We start from the raw sequence: 13,844 nt of genomic DNA on the forward strand, positions 1-13,844 counted from the left end.
GCTGTTAGGGCACAGAATAAAGAAAAGCATTACTTTGAAGTAGCTTTTATAATTAGAACTTAATTAATGAGGTGGGAAGTGTGAGTGACAAGAGGCTCCACAATCTGGCACTGTACCATGCCACTGGGCATTTCATTAGTCAAATAACCTTAGATCTCCAGCAGCAGTGACTGTGGACGTGGAAGAGTTTCTTAGCAGAGCTGAGAACATTTGTCCAGAGAGGCGTAAGCCTGGGGAAAATGTAAACAGCAATGTTTGCGATTACAGTAGAGAGGAGGCTGGCATCCTAGGAAAAATGGTGCGCATGTCCTTGAGTTCATGAGCTCTTGATCTCTGCTCCTTCTTTTTATTTTTTTGGTACTGGAAATTGAACTCAGGACTTTGCGCTGCCAGGCAGGCGCTTGTTCTGTGGTGCTCCTTCTTTATTGCTATATTTTAAAATTTTTTTCTGATGGGATGCCATTTCTTTGTTTTTGTTTCTTAAGTTTTGTTTTGACTCTGTATGCTCATTCCTCAAACAGAGATGATCTCTGACTTTCCATCAGGAAAAGTTTTCAGGTGTGTACTGGCCCTGCTATAAGGATCAAAAAATTGCCCAACTGTGAGGATCGCTAGTCTGGTATAATTCCTAGAGGATAAGTTTAGGTACACACTCTGTTGAAGAATTAATAAGAATGAAAATAAATGAGCCACCTAAGATTTCTGTATCTATTTTTCTTGGAAAGTTCCCTGCAAGGTGTGGATCAGTTCACATGGAGAACTTCTGTATCTGCCAGCCCCTTAACCTCACTTGTATAACCCGCTAAATTCCACCCGGTGAGGATCAGAAGCGATTCTGTAGTATCATGCGTTCTGTTGATTGTTAATGGTTTAGAAGTCTCCATTTGTTCATGGCATCATCTAGAAAGCTTTCACCTGGAACACCGAGATAAGAATAATGGAAAGGCACAGAAACAGCTTAAATAAAAGGAGTAAGAGCAACAGATTAGTAGGGAGGTGGAGAGGTGAGGACCACGTAATGGCTGGTTGTATTTGCAGCTCAATGACGTCACCAAGGAGCAAGATGCCTGCTACCACTCTGCAGGTCTCTGCAACCCAAGGTTACTTCGTGACATCCTAGGTTTCCTTCTTTACATATAGGGAAAGTGAGGGTCTTTCCAAAGGAAAGTGCAGTGTGAAAGAGAATTTCCTTCTAAAACCTACATCAAATTCTCTCTTCATTTTTCCAGTGTAAACCCAAACGCCTAAATGCAATGAAGAAATCAGCAGGAAGAAAACCTTTGGCGATAGAACCAATCTGATTGGTACCAAAATAAAGTTGATTATAACCCTGCTCAAACAGCATGACTGCTATAAAACTGAGAGGTAGAGACAGCTGGACAGGGGACCACAATGCATACTATATTTTTATTATTTCTTCTGTTGGTGTCAAATTATTATTCCTGCTTCTAAAGATTTTCTGAATATTTAGCATCAAGGTAGCTCAAAAGTACAGACCTTGCCTAGGAAGAAGGCATCATCATTAAGAGACGCATGCATCATGTAGGAGCTGGAATTTTTGAGAGACAAGAAGAAATTAAATCAAATACCAATGCAAAGCATCAAATATTTCTTAAGCCTTCAAGCTACTGGGTCATTCCAAACAGTGCTGTACTCATTCACCGCAGTAAGCACGTACTACACGCTAACTTCTCATCTCCACAAATATTTACATATGTACACATACATGTGTGTTACGTAGGAATAAGATGAGCTGTCTAGAGAGTTCCTTAAAATCCATAATCAGAATAGACTATGAAGCAGTCAATTTTATGCATTCTGTAGACAGTCTAAGAGAACCTATAAAGAATTTTAATTTGAAATTTTAAGAAAAATATGAAAGAATGTGGTTATTTTAATTGGATTAAATGAGACTTTTCTCTAAGTATTTCAGTTCAGGTGGTTTGTAGCTAGTTGTGCTTCAGAAAATACCTTTTGCTACAACTAGGACAGCACTTTCGGAAAACTGCCTTATATTAAGGGAATACATTTGGCTAAAGGAACAGATAGCATGTATAATAAAGTGAATTGATTTGTGAATATTATAAACTGTTTCTCAAGTTAATTGCTTTAGCCAGCACTTTGGACATGGAATTGATTATAGAACTGCCTTCAGATAAGGTATAGAAGTTTAAGAATTTCTAGAATTTAATGTTTCATATTTCCCATTTTCCTTCAAAATAAAAGTTTAACTGCATTGTTATTATTTTCTCAATATTTTTTGCTTTATTAATGACCTTCACTCTTGAAGGTCTACTTTTTTTAAAGACAATAAAAATTAGTAAAAAACATTAGCAAAGATACAGAGTTTTAAAAACCAAGATGATATGAATTCAGCAATGTTTGTTATACTGCATATTGTCTTCAAAGTAGTTGTTCAGATTACCAGAACAAAATCGATCAAAAATTTTTAAAAATTAAAAAAGTAAAAACATATTAGGCATTAACTGTTCCTTTCAATAAACCAGTAGAAACTAGCAATACAATTATCTTAGCTATCTTGTGTATATATAATATATTTTTTCCTACATTCTTTCTTTTCTTCTTTCAATTTTGGAAACAACCCAAATTCCCACCAACTGAAGAATGAATAAAAAAGATGTGACATTTTTATATAATGGAGTATTACTCAGCTACAAAGAAGACAAACTTGAGGCTTTTATAGGTAAATGGACACAACTAGAGACCATACTCATATGTGAAATAAATCAGACCCACATGTGTAAACAGCATATTGTCTCCCTAGTGTGAGGACCTGAAAGAGTAAACAAAATCTGAAAAGTACAATAGACATTGTGAAAGTGAAGGTCTACTTTTGTCTCATATCAATTGAGTACATTCTTTCTTTTCTTCTCACCATGGACATTTTACTAAATGTGCCAGAGAATGAAGTTAGGCCTTATGCCAAAGTAGTTTACAAAGATCTGCACTGAAAGGAATTTAACATAAAAGTTCAACTACAAATTTTACCTTAAAATAGGCACTCCTGGGCTTTATTTTTACTCATATGTTCATAACTGTTTCAAGACAGAACTTAGAAAATGACATTTAATTTTCCTATATCAATGCCCAGGGGATTACTTGTTAGATTATATTTACAGAAGATCTGAATAACTGTTTCCACGAAGAACTTAGAAAATGACATTTAATTCCCTATATCAATGCCCAGGGGATTACTTGTTAGATTATATTTACAGAACATGCATTTAGTTAGTTTGCAAAACAGATCTGTATTTTACTATGGGTCACAATACGTGTGGTACTACAGGGTCTAAGGGCCTTATGCCTAAGATCTTAAATCTTTCTTCTAGGAGCTTGCAGTGAATTCTGATTGGCAAAGACAGTAAGGACATTTAGAATGCATCTTATCTAATCCATGGCTTTTCTTACAAATTGATTTAATGCATTAAGTGATTTCTCTAGGATTTTCCTTAAATTTATATCTCATCTCCCAAGGTTATAATCAGAAATAAGTTCTTCTAGGTCCACACAGATATCACTGAGCAACAGCAGACTGCAGGACGAACACTGGAAAGATGTTTCGTGGGCTGAGATCTTGCAGGAGGCAGGTGAGAGGAAAGCTTTCATATTTGTTGCCTCAGGAATCACAAACATTTACCGAGTTTCTATTACGCTCCTGAGAATGGTAAATATCATGAAACTCACTCAGTGTTTTCAATCTTTTTAAACAAATATGAGCATATATGTATAGACCATAATTGGTTTTCAGTGCATAAACGTATTTGGTGCTGGGAAACAGTTCAGTTTTTAGAGATGATTCTTATTCTTGTATCTTATGAGTCAAAATTGAAACTATTGACTTTATATATTATGGCATCTACTTTTATCATTGTGTAGTTAGCCCTCAATTATAATTAGTCATTTGCACTTTCCATCTTCAGTGGATTATAAATATCTAACCAAAGGTGTCCTACTAGACTTCTCTCCACCCCTTATAACCCAGCAAAGTGACTGCAACACTGCAGTTCCTCAAAAAACATTATGGAAATGAAAGGGTATAAAAAGAGGCAAAGGCAGCAGCAGGAGTGGATATTTAAGCATCATCCCTTCCACATGTGGAGACTTTCCATCAGGCTTCCCTATTTCATTTTCCTTCTGCTGCACTCTCCCAGCCCAAAGTTTTAGCTGGGGAGAAATTGCTTTAAGTTTAATAAAAGAAGAAAACAAAATTAATAGTAAATTTCCTTTTGCTCCCAATGAATTTAATAGCTGCACTAGGTCAGACCACAAAGATGAATACAGGTTGGGGCCTTCAGTTCATCTACAAATGCTTTCAGTTTTGTTAACCCTCAGCCCAGCAAACAAGCACAGTGAAGGAGACATAGAAGATCAAAGATCCCAAGTGAGTCACCCATCAGAGGCCCCTCAAAGCACAGGTCTGGGAGCAAAGTAGAAAAATCTACCAGGTGAGAGGAAATACATCTTAGCTCACACCTACCCTGGCTCCCTCTTGTATATTGTCTTAGGCAAGTGCAAGAGGTAGAAACCCATCCGGTTCTGTAAGAACTATCTTACAGCATCTTGCTGTACCATAGTTACATTCTTATTTCCTATTATGTCATCAAGTTTGTTTGATTTGCAGTTAAGCAGATTTGCCTACAGCGAGTAACACTAGGAAGGACCACCAGAATTAGTCATTTGGCATTAAGGTAGGCCATCTAATAAAACACGTCCCAGTGGGATGTCTCTCTGGTTGTAACTTAGCTCCACTGGATGATGTCAGTGGAGTAATGTTCCCCAGGAAGTGTGAAGGCACAGAGTTCATGTCAGAGGATGGTGGTGTCCTCTCCTTTTACAGCTGCCTGTGGTCACAGCAGATGGGAGTACTGGCCTGTGGGGAGAGGGCCAGTCATGCCAGATGTGGTTTTTTTTTTACTACGCTTTCCCAGTGTCATTCATCTTTTCCCACAGAACACATTGTCATAAAATGGAATGGCTTCAAATAAGGATTCCTTATTTGTTCATGACTTTAAGAGCACTTCTGGCTAGGTTCAGCCGGTCAGTGTTCTTGCTGGCCTCCACTAAGGTGATCTGTTGGGCTGTGGCTTGCTAGCCCTGACTAGTTCTAGGAAAGCTTGCATCTCTCTGGCAGGTAGCAACTAGCAGCAGCCAGAACTTCTTGCTTCTTCTTTGTTGCTCTCTCTAGCAGGTTAGCTCAGCTTACCTCCTTGTGACAGCGTTCCAAGAGGAAGAGACAGGGAGAAGCTATAAGCCCTTAGGGTAGGGGTGGGGGGGAGTATCAGCTCAAAAGTTCCCAGTATCACATCTACCAGTCATATTGGTCAAAACAAGATCCAGAGTCAACTCAAATAGAAAGGGTAGGAAAAGGGAGTCCTTCTTCTGACAGGAGCATCTGTAAAGCATTTGTGGTAATTTTTAATCTATCAAACTTCTCCTTCTTAAAAATCCAATAGAACACCTATAGTGTTTTCCAAACACTTCATTATCTTATATTTACTATCTAAGTAGTTCCCAAATAGTAATTAGTGATAACTATTAAAAGTGAAAATGAATCTCTCTCTCTCTCTTCGTTCCTCTCTCTCCTCTCTGTCCCTTTTTCTTTGTCTCTGTGTCTCCCCCACTTCCCCTCCCTCTCCCTCCCCATCTTTCCATATGATAGAAATAGCATTACAACTGTTTAGACTGTTTTTTTTTACTAATAAGTAAACATTGTGGAGTGAGTAGAACACCAGTCACTTCAGAAACAGGAGAAACAATAGAATTTTCATTGTATTGCTTTTAGTCACACTTTCACCCTCTGGGTGTTTCTGGAAGGCTGATCAGAAATAAAATATGCTATTCAGAAAGAACACAATTCCCTTATAAACCACCAGCTTCTTTGCAAAAGCAACATTATACCTCAATTCCGTTATTCTTTTAAAATAGAATTTACCGTGCACTATGGTTATCACCTCCTCTCTTATATCTGTGTCTGATTAGCCCTTGGTGGGGATGATACATCATAAAAGGCTTTTGTTCTGGGCTACCCGAGGTGATTTCTAGTATTCTGTTGTGTCAGCTCAATGTAATGAGAACACAGTATTTTAACATTATTGCTGTCCAGTTGCCATTGATGATAATGGGCTCCTTTTATGGCCTTTTTGACACTCAAAATAATGCATGATAACACTGTGTGCTGACCTCATCTTCTCTGAACTAGTCTTACCAATGTTGGTCAAGGCCACAATGACTCTGAGTTGCTCTGGGAGTTGCCATTTCAACTATGCAAGGTTATCAGTCTAACACTCACAGCTAAAGCTTGAAATTTCTTAGGACACTTTAAGTTACTTCATAATGGATCATCTTTCTCCACGACCTCTAAGACTTCTCTCTGGTAGAGGATCTCATTTTCCAAATAAGGAAAGATCAGTTCCGGACACTGTCCCTTTGGCAATAAGTGGGTGAGGGAGATACAGAAGAAACCCAGGAAGTATTGAATCGTGACTGCAAACTGAGCCAACAGGAAGTGCAAATTGACAGTGAGGCATCTGCAATGATGGAGTCATCAGGGACGACACTGATACAAAGTCTCCTGATACTGGAAACAAACCAGAATGGGAGCAAAGAGCTGAACATGAGCCAGATTTGATTTGTCAGGGGGTTGCTTCTATTTTGACAACAGCTCAGTAAAATTGTCATATCTGTTGAGATTCTGTTGAAAATTAGCTGTAGCAATGAACAGCAAACACTCCTATTTTCACGAATTGTGTACACAGGGATTTTCCTACAATGAGTCATCAGCCATAGCAACAATGAAGTGTCACAACACTTCCGAAGATACCATCTGTTTAACGGAGATGATCCAGAGACAAACATACATCATTGAGCACAGCTATTTTTTTAAATGACCATTGATTAAAATCAAAGCCTTCAACTCTTCTCTGAACTGTTACTAACAGTGCAGACATTGGAAAACTGCAATTAAAGTGGGATGCATCAATAGCATCTGTTAAGACTATAGATGATGTTTGCTTAGGCGTCTTCTCTTGGGAACAGCTGACATTTGAAAATGTGGAAGATATTTGCATCACCTGTGTCCTCCCCACCTGGTGTTTACAAAATCTTCACACTGGAGAGTGCACTGTTAGGCACTTCTATTTTACTTGTAATAACAAATAAATATAAGCATATTTTTTCAGACTGTCCTCAGTAGGAAACCCTTGCAGGAAAAAGTGTACAAGGTCATCAAGATTACCAAGAACCCTTCTGTGAAAGCACCTTTCCTTATGGTTGATGATCTTGTTTACATAAAATATTCATTTGAGACCTTGTAAATTTAGAGGGTTGGAGACAAATTTATCATGTAAATACAACACAATTCAGTTATGCAGGTAATGACAGATCAGAGCAAAAATTAAAAAGCAAACTATGGGTGCAAGCACTGATAGGGGCACACTTAACAGGAAAAAGACAGTAGGCTCATCATTACATTCTAGATATAAAAGGTATTCTGAATTCTCCTTGGTAGGTTTTATTTCAGGCAATCTTAAGTAGTGGTTATATAAAACTAATCCAAAAACTGTCACAGGTGTTTGGGAGTTTGCTCACAAGTATTTATTGCCATTGCTGTGACATATTCCACTTAATTCGGAAAAGCTTTATCAAGCACCCCTGTATTGTGTCTGCTCCCACACTTTCATCTTCCAGTCATTTCTTGTCCAAAGAGGAAAGAAGAAATCATGTTTAATTTATAACACATTGAAACCACTTTATAGTACTTCTGGAGGTGACAGAAGCAGCATCTGTATAATAGACTAACTTGTTATTCCAAGTTTTTGCCATCTGGATTCGAATTTCAAAAAACATGTTAATCCATGTTACCAAATAATAGAACCTTAAGAATAACAAACATGCAGGCAGTTTTGTTTATTTATGTGATTATTCCTTCATGTACATATTCATTCACCTTCTCAGTCTTTTAGCAAATATTTATTGACTGTTTCAGATGCAGAAATCCCTGTGTTAAACACTGGGGAAAATATAAAGAAGAGGAAGTTCAGATTACATAAAGAAAATTCCTTTTCGCCGATCACAATTAGTGTACTACGTGACCTGGGAGACGTTATGTCACATCCCTCATCTGTTTTCTTTTGAAGGACCATATCAAGAATTAACTGGGGTAAGAAAACCTTCGCAGATGTTTATAAGGTTAAAAATGCTATTATTTATTCAAGATGAAATATGCAATGCAGAAACTTTACTGAAGCTTGATTCTCAGCCCATCTCTTATTTTAGGAAAAATAAAATTTATAGCTATAGTTTCAGGGGACTTAGAGTAATGGACTACATTTTATTAGGAAGGTAATACAGCTCAGATACTCACCAGCCATGTGACTAAGTTTCCCTGAATTTGTTTCTTAATTTGTTCAATGGAAATAATAATATTGATCTGAATGGGCTCTTGTGAGGGCTAGAAATAATTTATGTAATATGTTTGGTGCATAGCCTAATGGATAGTGTTGTCTTAATAAAGAACAGCCCAGTACAGCTGCTATTAATATTAGATTCCAGCGAGGCGAGGCTAGTGAGAAATTCTACCCTTAAGTATTTTAGTAGAAATCGATAACTCAACAATAACAGCAACATAAAAACACCTTGGCAGTTGCACAAACCTGTAATATTTAGAGTTAGAGTTAACAAGAGGTAAAATTTCAACATTCAATATTGGCAAAAAAAAGTAGAATATTAGCTTTATTTCAATCAAACTAAGGTTGCATGTTTCTTTTGAAAGTTTTGCAGTTCATCGTCTCCTCCATCTATGTACCGTTCCCTAAACTAATGGCAAAAGTGTCTGACATTTGTTGGCAAAATCAAATAATGTTAATGTTTTTCTTCATCACTGAAAAAACTATGATTGTCTCAAGCATTCCAAAACCTATTGTGTTTCTCTGGTAAGTCAACAGTTTAGCCCAATAAATAATGACCCTCATCTTTTCTTTTGGAAATATGTTTAACTTTGAAAAATTCAACCATCACTCTTGCTTGAAAAAAAAAGAGGAAATCACATAAAATCATATTTTTGTCTGAAGTCACCTCTTCACACTACTTACTTTCTAAATGTCTGGCTAGAGGTTAAGCTTTGGTGATATAAATTTAGAGATTAGTAATTCTATGTGCAGAATTTTACTGAAGGCTTATTTTCTTGTATGACCAGCCAGTTGAGACCAAATAAAATATTCATAGGTTCCTATTTTAAAATTTAGCATTAAGTAATGTGTTTTAAATGGCATCCAGTGACACTCAACAGATTGCCAAAACAACTAAGTTGTTTTTTAAGTTGGAAAATAAAAAAAAAACCTCCAGCAAGGAATTGGTTGTTCTGAAGACGCTAAATATCACACTGCTACCTACTCAGAGGTGTAACTATGAAGGTGGTGGTCAGGATTCACGAGAAGGAGACAGATGAGTGAGGCTTGCTCAAGTCTATAACTAAAGGCTCAGTTTGCAGTGTGTGTGTGTGTGTGTGTACCACGTGTGCATTTTGTCTATGACTATGGATACATTAAAATCATTCTTATAGTAAGAATAGGGCCACAAGAACCTATAGAGAAAACCCCCCTCCCAGAGGCTGAGGAAGTATCATCACCCGGTTCTGACAGGACATGGAGCATGCAGGGAAGCTTGCCTGAGGTATGGGAGCTTTCTTGCAGTCCTTTCTCTTTGGTGCTAGATAAAATATCCAGAAAAACAAGTTCTATAACTCAGAATGCTTTTTAGTAAGGTTCTCTGAGTCTAAATCCCAGGTCTGACACTTACCAATGTTGTGATCTTGGGTAATTTACATACTTACCCTTCTTGTACTTGAGTTTTCTCATTTGTAGAATAGGGATAAGACTGCTACGTAGGTCAGAAGGATATTCTGAGGATTAAATACTTAGTACGGTGCTTGGCTTATAAGGATTGTTGGCTAATGTGATTGATCCCTGAGATGAAGTCCCACAGCCTCAGGGCAGTGTCAGGCTTCCTATCAGCTAAAGCAGCTTAACATGACCTAAAAGGGTGCAGGGACAACTTTATTCCTTGCCAAAAGTCTAAAGAAAAATTGATTTCTCCACATCAGATCATATAATAAAATAACACAACAGTATATTTGCTATTCCTACTCAGCAATATTAACATGCATATTATTTTAGTAATGGTCAATAATCTGTGAGTAAATAACAGTAACTTAGTTTCTAAAGGAATCATTTAAGTTTTTTGTTTTGTTTTGGGAATTGAACCGGTGACCTTGCACATGCCAGCCAGGCACTGTGCCACTGAACTATACCCCCAGTTAAACTAGTCATTTAATGAAGTAGCATAATAGTTATTTACTAGTGTAATAACAATGAGGGCACACAATTCTCATCTGCATCTCTGATGTTCAGAAGATGAGGTATTATCTTGTACTTTACAGGATGCCTAAAAATGGGTTTGAATCACAGGCCACCTTTCAGACACCATGTTAATAGACACTTTTTAAAAAGGACATAACATTTGCAACATGGTATTAAAATAATTTTCCGTCCATGGATGTGTTTAATAGACTCTAGATCAATCACCTTGAAAAAAATCAAAGCTGGGGAAGAATATTCTTTGACCACTTTCACTAGAGGATAATTTCCAAAAGAGGGTGTCATTGCTGAACCTGCCTTTGGAAAGAAGTCAATGGAGCAGAGATGGACAGAGGAGAGGCCTAGCTATCTGCTAAAAACAAATCTTCCAGGTGAAACACAGATATGTTTTTGCCATTTACATATATATTTGCATCATTTAAAAACGTGGCTTTGGTGGCTTAATGTGGAGTATGTACTGAGTATACACTTGATGCTTTATTCATTGATGGTGTCATTTCAGTGGAGGGATCAGGCAGAGGTAGAAACAGCAGGATGTGCTTTTACAGATTATCCTCAAATATTTGACAATTCTGTTTTGTAGAAAGTCTTTCCTGACTCTTGTCCTACAGAAATAAATACTCATGGTTTCTATATCATGGATTTCTTGGGTAAAATAATTTCACATTGACTATTTTCAGCCATGGGATGATTAACAATATTATTTTGTAAGCAATAAAAAAGAAAAAGAATTACATATGGGTGAGAAAAAACTGGGATTCTCAACCCCAATCCTTTTAGTTGGTAATCTATTGGGATAAAAGAAGATAACTGTCTACCACCACTGTTGCAGAAGCTTCACAGAGTCTGACTGCTGTGTATTTGTTTTGTTTTGTTTTGGGAATTGAACCGGTGACCTTGCACATGCCAGCCAGGCACTGTGCCACTGAACTATACCCCCTGTTAAACTAGTCATTTAATGAAGTAGCATAATAGTTTTTGATTGAAGTAAGCTAGCATGGGTAGCCTAGGGGGAGTGAAAAGGAGAGAGAGGCCCTGTTGCTGTTCAAGGAGAGTACCCAGTGGAAGAGGCAGATGTTGACAAGAGTCATGGTGAGCTAAGAAAGGGAGGGTGATGCCTGAGCTTTATCAAGATGATTGTCACCTCTGTCAATTAGCTAGGACGAGATGCGGTGGGTACTCATGGTCAGCGGTGATTAGCTGAAGATATAAGGCAGCAAGACAGCTGAACAGATTCGTCAGGGTAAATGAAGGTAAGGAAGACAGAAATAAGGATAAGAAAATATATTCATTCATGCGGACTTATTTATCAGAATAAAGGTGTGGAGAAAATAAAAAGCAAGGACAGAATAGTTTTTTTAAAAGTGCTAGCTATTAAACCTCTTTAAGACAAGCTTCATTGTAAGAGGCTGCCACTCGAGAGTACAATTGCCCTGCCAGAAATAGCACTGTGAGGCCTTGCACTGTCAATTAAAATAAGATAAATCAGAAGAGCATGTGACTGAGAGTCACCTCCCCGCCACTTCAGCACCATTATCAGCTATAGGAGCTACAAAAACCATCTTGGCTCACAGAAGCAGTGTAGTTTTCCTTAGAAGTGTGATTTTGTGTCAAGGACAAAAATAAATCATGCCGAACCTTATACCAGGTGTTGTTATTGTCATCACTGGGGAGGCAATTGTTTTTCACATAGATAGGCTCCTGGGCAGGCTGTTGGTGGCAGAAAGCAAACTCTGCTGTTTGTTAATGAGTGTGATGGATACCCATCTGCATAGTAATGAGCATGAAACCTTGTCTTTGAAGATGGTGATCAGTGTAGACTGTAATATATTGGGGGAAGAGTCTGTTCGATGATATAGATCTAGAATGTATTATTGCTGAAAACAGACATCTGTGTTTGGCAGGTGTGTGCATATGTTTGTTTCATTCAAGAATGAGCATGCATAACCAACTTGCTAGTCAGTTACACCAGCAAAAGGATATTAAAAGATGTGGTCATGGAAATAACAAGATAGCAAGACAAAGGAGGCAATAAAGAAAGTGTGACTTTGCCCCATTAATCCCATGGTCAGTGGTCAGTGACATAGGAGGGGCCTAGCATGGTTTTGAGGAGAACAGCAGTGGAGGGCTTTCAGGCAGAGATCTGAACAAAGTGGGCAGAGGTCATAAATGGAATGCAGATAAGACAGCATGAAGTAGTAGAGGAGTGGTTGGCAGGTGCATAATTCAGGATCATAAATATGACAGATTTCCTTGTTCTCCACTTTGCTAGAAGCCAGTGGATGGTGAGGAAGACAGTCTTAGGTTGTAGGCTCATATAGAGAAAATGGGAGCTGTTGGGAGGTTCTTCTCAGTTTATGGTTTGGAATTAATTTAGAGACTAGAGGCCAAAGTCCAGAACTAGTAAAGAATCTTTGTCAAGTGGGGCTGAATATCTACCCAGAGATTCACACACAAGCTTACAATGGGCAGACACTTGTAACACAGGACCAGCTGGCTGGGATTTGCTTCATGTGTGTGCTTCAGTAATTACATCAACCCCAGAAAAAGTGGTTCAGTTGTAGGAAGAAAGCATAATACTGCTGCCTGTGAAGAAGTGGAACACAAAACTTTGGAATAAGGAAAAAGCACTGTGTGTATAGGAGAATATTTTAGAAAAATAGTTTATTTTATACCTCTTATATATGTGTGCATATGTGCACATACATCATATGTTTGTACATGTGTGTGCTTATTTCAGGTATATAACCATAGTTGAGAGGTTTTGAGACTATAATTTCTGAAAGAAGCCAGGTGAAAAGGCTACATATTATTTGACTCCATTTATATGATCTGTCCAGAATGAGTAAATCTTTAGAGAATGAATACAAATTCATGGTTTCTAGGAGCTAGGATAGAAGACCAAGATATGATTGTTTCATGAGTATGGAGTTTCATTTTGGGATAGTGAGAATGTTCTGGATCTAGGTAATAGTGATGGTTTCTCAAAATTGTGAATGTCCTAAATGCCACTAAATTGTAGGCTTTAAAAGGGAATTTCAGGTGATACGTATTTGAGCACAATTAGAAATAACCTTATGTGTAAAACCAGCCCATTTTTGAGAAGAAAAATGTCTATATTTTATATGAGTGAAAACAGAATGTGGCTCTACCTAAAGTTTTAAGAGGATAGAGGAAGTAATACTCAGGAGCTGAACTGTGAGAAGATGTTTTTCAATCATTTTCCTTCCTGATAATACATATGGTTTGGCCAAGGTAATATTTATGGTCCCTTCAATGTGTAAAACTTTATGACTTCATGATTTGATATATCAGTGCTGCCTCCCAGAAGCAGATCCTAGGAAAGGAATCAGAAAAGTAAGGCTCAGCTAAAAGCACAGAAAGAAAGAAGATATATCAGGGTGAATTTGGAAAGCTGCATCTCCTTTCAAAAGAAAAATGTGGAAAATA

At 37.7% G+C, this 13,844-nt stretch overlaps 1 protein-coding gene and 1 long non-coding RNA gene across 2 annotated transcripts in view; one reads left to right on the forward strand and one right to left on the reverse strand.

The window, feature by feature from the left end:
• The window catches only part of Gpc6 (glypican 6), a 1,075,163-nt gene that overhangs the window by 401,779 nt on the left and 659,540 nt on the right, over positions 1-13,844 (reverse strand). The window lies entirely within an intron of this gene.
• LOC102028818 overlaps positions 1-13,844 on the forward strand; it is a 49,771-nt gene that overhangs the window by 34,674 nt on the left and 1,253 nt on the right. Inside the window, exons 3-4 of the long non-coding RNA XR_259313.2 lie at positions 8,006-8,179; positions 10,586-10,765. This is a non-coding gene — a long non-coding RNA (uncharacterized LOC102028818). The remainder of the gene's footprint in view (positions 1-8,005; positions 8,180-10,585; positions 10,766-13,844) is intronic.

This window comes from Chinchilla lanigera, unplaced genomic scaffold (assembly GCF_000276665.1).
Source record: "Chinchilla lanigera isolate Chin_1 unplaced genomic scaffold, ChiLan1.0 scaffold00003, whole genome shotgun sequence".
Classification (NCBI taxonomy): domain Eukaryota; kingdom Metazoa; phylum Chordata; class Mammalia; order Rodentia; family Chinchillidae; genus Chinchilla; species Chinchilla lanigera.